This window comes from Symsagittifera roscoffensis, chromosome 7 (genome assembly GCF_963678635.1).
Source record: "Symsagittifera roscoffensis chromosome 7, txSymRosc1.1, whole genome shotgun sequence".
Lineage (NCBI taxonomy): Eukaryota > Metazoa > Xenacoelomorpha > Acoela > Convolutidae > Symsagittifera > Symsagittifera roscoffensis.
The window spans coordinates 16630305-16638240 of NC_087068.1; the positions used below are offsets into that span (position 1 = coordinate 16630305).

General features: G+C 36.0%; 1 long non-coding RNA gene across 1 annotated transcript in view; it reads right to left on the reverse strand.

Moving 5' to 3' along the window:
* The window catches only part of LOC134851574 (uncharacterized), a 29096-nt gene extending 21563 nt beyond the window's left edge, over nt 1-7533 (reverse strand). The window contains exon 1 of the long non-coding RNA XR_010164239.1: nt 7305-7533. This is a non-coding gene — a long non-coding RNA (uncharacterized LOC134851574). The remainder of the gene's footprint in view (nt 1-7304) is intronic.
* Nucleotides 7534-7936: the final 403 nt, after the last annotated feature.

The following is a 7936-nucleotide window of genomic DNA, read 5'->3' on the forward strand; positions in this document are numbered from 1 at the left end:
TATCTTTCCAGACACCCGAACAATTAAGCGACACCTGTGTCGGCTTACGACAGTAAGTTCACTGTCGCGAAAATTAAATCATATCAAAGCGCCCCAGGATAAAAAACAAAATCAACTAAGGGTCCGGAAACTGAACATAAGAATCATGATAACTTGGAAATGTTGAACCGGAAATTAGCAAATCAAAAGGCGATGTGGAAAACTCGTAAACGAACATGGACGCTAGATGGCGAACCATCACGCAACGACAAGGCATCCAATCAAAATTCAGATATTTGCATATGCAGACGGTCACGAGATAAGCTGCGCCGATGGTCAAACATTTATATAAATAGATTAGTTGGAGCAATTACTACTTGTGAACACAGTCACACAGAAATTATTTCTAGAAAACATTCAATTATTATGAACAAATCATTTCAGAAAATACAAAAAAGTTTCGAACGCCATCCTAGTATAACGAGTAGTGATGAAAATGAAGTCGATGAGTTAGTCGGAGACGGAAACCTGAATGCAATTACTACGGAGACAAATAGTACGAAAATAAACACAATCCTATCGATTCCTTCACAATTACATGTTGAAACATTTCCCGCTGTTGAACCGGCTCACATAATTATGTCAATTATGTCGATAGTCGGTCGTAATTGTAAAACAGTTTCCAAGGCCACGGCGTTACCGGATTTATTCAATCTTCGGTTTGTTGAGTCACAATATGTATCAGATCCCCAGTTAGAAGCTATTTATTATTTAATTAAGTCTAAGAACCCATATACCGCATCAAAAAGCAAGCAATGAATCAATTTTACGCACAATTTGCTAATGATTTCCAAATTAAAAAAAAATTGTTTGTGGATGGATGATAAATTAGTCAATCCAATTACTCTTCATAAAGTAATTAACAATCGTCCGCATTAAAATCATCACGGGAAAAGTAACATGTTCGCGGCGGCCAAGGATATCTGGTATCCAAGTATCCACCGGAACATAGCGTCTATTGTAGAAAACGGTCAGGAGTGTATACTTGCCGGTAAGAACTGAAAAACAATGTGTACAACACCCGAACCGCAGGAGTCCAATAAGGCCGTACAATCACAATTTTGGGGACCCATCAGCTACCTGCAGGATCTAAAAAGTACGTGATAGTGGCAGTGGATAGATTCTCTAGATTGCCATCCGCAATGTTCTGCCATAAAAATTGCTCGGACAAAACTCATAAATTTCTTAAGCTCTGCATCAATCATCATTGGGTGCCGCCAAAAATTCACGTGGATCAAGGAACGAATTTCCTGTCAAAAGACGTTAAGGGTTTTTGTAATACCGAAGACATTGAAATCGAACAGTCGCCGGTCAATGACTACCGAGCCACCGGTTGTGTTGAAAGAACGATCGGAAGTTTGAAAATTTCTAGAGTCACATACGCACGGGAGGAACGGCCGGCACCGTTGGAGAAAATGGTAAAAAGAGCATTTGGTGCATTGTGGTTTTCGCCGAATGCTACTATAAAACTAACGCCAACCGAAGCGCACCGTGGTAGGGAAACGAATACTGTACTCCAGAATTTACCAAAAAAACCGTCGCTCAGAAGTTTTAATTGGTCTAACGTCCTAAAATTCAAATCTGCTTGTTTGGATGAACAAGATCCGGAGGAGCAATAAATGTCAAAAGCGGCGGACACAAACTATGGAGTGAGGTCAGACGCTGACTGAGTATAGTGGACAAGATCGGAAACCACCCATTGACACTATTCAGTGCGCAGGCACTAAATCAAGCTAATAAGCCAACGGCACTGCCATTCCAAATACCAAGCAACAAAGCCGGCCTATCTCGAATGGTCCTTCAACGTACTGGAAATAGATATTTAAACAGGTATAAACCTAAATACTAAAATAGTGGCGGAAAGCACGCATACAGTCAAAATGAGTAATGGTAGCTTGATTAGGAAAACCGTAGTCGCGATACAAAAATCGAACACGCCGAGGAAACGTGTCGCAGAAGGGCTACCAAAACCCCCAACGCCTGCAATGCTACGGAAGAAACTGGCCGAGTCAACGAAACTGGCGGCGACGAGCGGGACAATTCGGAAGAGGAATAGCAAACAGGGGCGGCAGATCGAGTCAGAGGATTCGGAGACGGACAGTGATGGGCAACTGTTGGCGTCGAAGCGAGTTATGGGGAAATTGATATTGGCATCGGTACCAGAGGCACCGCCACCAATCAGCTTTCAACACAAAAGAACAGAGAGGGCGGTTACCGAGTTAGCAGCCACCGAACAAGAGGCCACAAAAGGTACGACGGGCGCAGTTTAGGTGAACGAGGAACAAAAGATCCGAAGGATGCTTCGGAAACGGCGCCGACGGTAAACGACGCGAAAAAGCGGGCGAAGAAGCAGAGACTTGTCTCGTATTCAAGCCAAGACTCAGGAAGCGATACGCGATTGAGGCGTAGCAATCGGAAGGGGACGGCAGTAACCAAAATGGGTGACATTATGATGGAGCTTATCTAATGAGGCGGTGACAGGAGGACAAAAAGGACTGCAGCTATCAGAGCGGATCTGGTTATAGGAAAAAGAAGAAGCCGACGGAAAGTCCAGTAGTATCCAAGGATATTTAGTTGGAACTTTCGGGGAAAACCCGTAGCAGAAACTTATTTAGTTTAAAACATATACAAGACCGTAAAACCAGTACATAACCGTTCATCACTGTAAACTTCAGTTCGGAAAATTTCCGTTAGTATCTTTGGGCCGAGCCCAGCTTTGTGTTTTATAACTCTACATCTATTACTTAATTTTCACTTCAATCAAATCCATTTCAATTCATTTAAATTTACAAGAGGGAATGTCATAGTGCTAAATTAGTCATCTGAGTTGTTATTTAGTTCTTGCTAATTTCTCTTGTCAATCGTTTCAGTTCTTCTAGTGCTAGACATCATTGACAGGTTTTTGGCCTTTGGAGTGTCTGACACCTTTGGATGACCTCTGAAATATTATTTTTGTGATCATATACAGTTAAGTTAGTATGTGATACAGTTAAAATGTTTGTACAAAAGGATTAAGTTCAAGTATCAAAAGAAAATTCTTGCCTTGCGATACCTTTTTATTCAAGGATACGCTCTCCGCAAGGAGCTAACCTCCGAATCAAAAGCGCATATGGAATGATTCACGGATCCACCATGACCGCTGAAAACTGAATCCATTTGGTCATATTTCTGAAACTAAGCTTTTAATTTCTCTAGATCTATCCTTTTTCTTCTATCACTCTGAATTGAAAGTAATGTACAGTCATCGGAAATCGAAGTTGCAACTTTTCGATTTTAACCGGAAAATACGAACTTTTTCTTCACGTTTTGTTTGTTTTCTCAGCAAATATTTAAAATGCAGGGTTCAAATTTTGACAAAAAGTAGATGAAACTGTTTGAAAGGAGCTTATCAGGGCCAAATTTTGAGAAATCTTGTTTTGAAGGCGTAAATTAGCCATCATAACACAACTAGTTTCAGAAGTGTTCTTGCTGCGGAAACCACTTCACAAAAAAAATAATAAATGTGAATCGAGGGGCTCAAAATTGTTGAGCTTGATTGAGTTGATGAGCTTGACTTACTAATTATGTTGCCTAAAAAAGACAAATAACAGAATTAACAGACTTACTCGGTCCGGTGTCGAGAAACGGTTATATCTGTTTTCACGACACATACTCTAAATATTCTTGGGACAAAAATTACACACCCCAAAACTGCTAATGAGACTCCTGTGCTTAGAACTAGCGGTAATTTTTCCGAAATGTTTGCTGAATTGGTATTTTTCTTGACTGAATTTCTGAATTTGATCATCAGTGCAAAAAAATAGTAAAAAATTTTAAAAAATAGCAAAAAAATAGTAAACATTTTTGTCATTTGTCATTTTTAGGCAGCATAATTAGTAAATCAAGCTCATCAGCTTCCCAAACAACTATTTTGAGCCCACAAATTTGAATTGTTTATTATGTTTGTGAAGTTGTTTCCACAGCAAGAACGCGTCTAAAACTAGTTTTGACATGTTGGCTAATTAACGTTTTCACAACAAATTTCTCATTATTTGTCCCGATTGAGCCCTTTCAATTAATTTCATCTATTTTTGTCAAAGTTTGAACCCTGTATCTTAAATAGTAGCAGAGAAAACAAGTTAGTATGTGATACAGTTAAATTGTTTGTACAAAAGGATTTAGTTCAAGTATCAAAAAAAATTCTTGCCTTGCGATACCTTTTTATTCAAGGATACGCTCTCCGCAAGGAGTTAACCTCCGATTTGCTTGAATAGAAATCAGAGAAAGCTGTAAATGACTTTATAGCCCAATTTGTTGACAGTGAATGAATGAAATAAGAACATATTTGTTCTCGCAAAAATAGTATCGGTTATGGTGCAAACATTTTTTTTTCAACTATTTGAGTTTTTAAAACATGTTTAAGATTTTAGAAAAACCTGGTGAAGTTTTTTTTGTTTACTTTCAATTTTTTTTTGTTTCCTTATCTAAAGAATCATTGAAGCATTGACATAAAATAACTATATTGTTTTTCTCGATTACTATTATTACTTATTCGATTACAATCAACAGTTTTTTTGAATACCATTTTTGTGGCAGTGAAAATCTGAGTTTCATCTTTTTTGCATGTGTTTCATCCACCTGGTTCAATTTTGTCCATTTGGCTTTTATGAACCATAAGCCTAGAAAAATGGCTTGATCGAACTGACTTTTGTTACTATTTTCTATTTTGACATTTTTGAAAAATGTAAACGTACCATCGGCGAAACATAAAATTACTTGCAGAGCAAAAATAACGGTCCAACTGCGCTGATTCAAAATGCTGGCCACAAAAATTTTAGTCAGTTTCTGTAAAACAATCGAAAAAAAACTTGAAGATCGAAAAAAAGCCCAGAAAAGTTCTTGACACTCAAAGGTTTCAATTTTTATTTTGAACCCGAATCACAGCCAAAAGGAAATTAACATCAACTTTCACTTGATTCTCAACGAGCCCTCTGATATTAGATTTGGTTTTAAAACTTGTTTTATGGTAATATTCCTTCCAGTCACTTCGTCATCCAGTCATCGTGCTCGAAACAAAAGACGGAAGTCATTGCAAATGTATCTTCATCTTCACTTTTTGTTAGCAATTAGGTACTATCCGTTAAATCAAAAGCGCATATGGAATGGTTCACTGATCCACCATGTCCGCTGAAAACTGAATCCATTTGGTCATTTTTCTGAAACTAAGCACCTAATTTCTCTAGATCTATCCTTTTTCTTGTATCACTCTGAATTGAAAGTAATGTACAGTCATCGGAAATCGAAGTTGCAACTTTTCGATTTTAACGGGAAAATACGAACTTTTTCTTCACGTTTTGTTTGTTTTCTCAGCCAATATTTAAAATGCAGGGTTCAAATTTTGACAAAAAGTAGATGAAACTGTTTGAAAGGAGCTTATCAGGGCCAAATTTTGAAAAATTTTGTTTTGAAGGCGTAAATTAGCCATCATATCATAACTAGTTTCAGAAGTGGTCTTGCTGTGGAAACCACTTCACAAAAAAAATAATAAATGTGAATTGAGGGGCTCAAAATTGTTGAGCTTGATTGAGTTGATGAGCTTGATTTACTAATTATGTTGCCTAAAAAAGACAAACAACAGAATTAACAGACTTACTCGGTCCGGTGTCGAGAAACGGTTATATCTGTTTTCACGACACATACCCTAAATATTCTTGGGATCTTATATCAGAAATCGGGACAAAAATTTCACTCCCCAAAACTGCTAATGAGACTCCTGTGCTTAGAATTAGCAGTAATTTTTCCAAAATGTTTGCTGGATTGGTATTTTTCTTGGCTGAATTTGATCATCAGTGCAAAAAAACAGTAAAATTTTTTTTGCTTTTTTTACGCCGGACCAAGTAACTCTGTTAATTTTGTCATTTGTCAATTTTAGGCAGCATAATTAGTAAATCAAGCTCATCAGCTTCCCAAAGAACTATTTTGAGCCCATAAATTTGATTTTTTTATATTGTTTGTGAAGTTGTTTCCACAGCAAGAACGCCTCTAAAACTAGTTTTGACATGTTGGCTAATTAACGTTTTCACAACAAAATTCTCATTATTTGTCCCGGTTGAGCCCTTTCAAATAATTTCATCTATTTTTGTCAAAGTTTGAACCCTGTTTCTTAAACAGTAGCAGAGAAAACAAACAAAACGTTAAGAAAAAGTTCGTTCGTTTTTTTGTTGAAATTAATAAGTTGCAACTTCTATGCCATAAATAGACAGAAGCTTAGGTAGGATTATCAAAAAAAAACAATCAAGATTAGAAGCGTTTGTTGGGCATGGTTAACAACCCGGACCGTCCAAGCAAATTTTGGAGCCAACTTTTAGCCAGAAATTTAGAAATTTAGGAAATTGCTAGAATTTAATATTTGTGGGAAAAAAATGTCAAATTACAAATTGCGTTTTTAATGAAAAACAGTGTTTTTAAGTTTTTCCGCAGAGCTGAAAGGCAATGAAACATAGAGCAAGATCATTTGCAAAAACTAATTTTAGTAGACGTGCCAGCACCGAATTTTTATGGATAAAAGTCGATTAAATTCAAGTTTTATAATCAGTGTCCATAAAAGTGAAAAAAAAATTGATTATAATAAATTAAAAAGGTGTTATTTTGTATAGCTAATTTTAATAGTTTTTTCACTTCTATACATAGAGACAATAGAGCTCTACTATAATCGATTTTTCCACTTTATTAAGATGCGTATTTTAACGGACATAATGTGTTTTCTACGTTTTAGGCTCAAGTTGGTTATTTGTTGCTAAATTATGACTTTTTCTGCGCAAATTCGTTTTTTGTTACTGTTTTTATGATTTTTTTTCAGAATGGTTTACCATATTTTTTTCAGAATAATGTCTCGAACAGAGGCAGATACAGGATTTTCTCGAGGTGGTTGAGGCGGATTGAGAAAAAAATCAAAAAACTTATTGACTTTTTTATGGTCGACCAGATTGATTTTCCGAGCTCTTCCAAAACACTAAAATGATCCTCATTTCGATGTATTCAAAATATATATTTTTTTTGAAAATCAACGCGACGAAAAAGGTCACTTCAGGTGGAATATTTTTTCAATTTTGAGATCAAGGCATCAATATATTTGAGACTGAATAAAAGTTTGCTAAAATTTGCTATGTACAAACTGATAATTTTTGTTTGGAGAAAAAACTATCTCGAGCAAATATTTTTCGTATTTTACTGGTTTAAAAAATCTAGATTCATCCATGTTGACTACTTTGTAACTTTTTACTTACCAAAAATGAGTACAGCGACAAGAGTAAGAAAATAATTTAAAATTTGGTATAATTGTAGGTACGGCAAAACTTGAAGTCTTACTTTAAGGCTAGATAATTTTTTAAAAGCGTAAATGTAGAAATGTAAATTAGAAAATTAGATAATTTGGGTAAAAGAGGCCGGCATACAATACCGATAATGGCTTCCCTTTGTTGTATTTTGATAGCGTCTTTTCGCTTTCTGCACTTCAATACCTTTTTCCCTAAAATGAATTTACCAAATTTTCCCCGACCCAAAAAAGTGTTCAATGGATCAGCAAGTCGACATCACCAGAAGCATAATGTGTCTAAAAATGTTTAAAATGTTCTCATTTTGTGAAAGGAATTATTTTTTTGATTAATATGGATTTTTGACCAATATGGATTGGGCAGCACGCAGCTTAGATCTGGGATCAAAGTAAAACCTTCAAACTAAAAATATGAGAAGTACGCTGCTAACAAGCATTTTAAGGAAAAATCGAGACAAATTATGGGTTTTTGAAAGATTATCCAATAAATCGGAACTGTTTTTATGTTTATTGCGGAATCGCACCCTGATATTTATAAAACAGCTTTTGGTAATCACCAATAAAAGCTACTTTTGTATAGTTTGC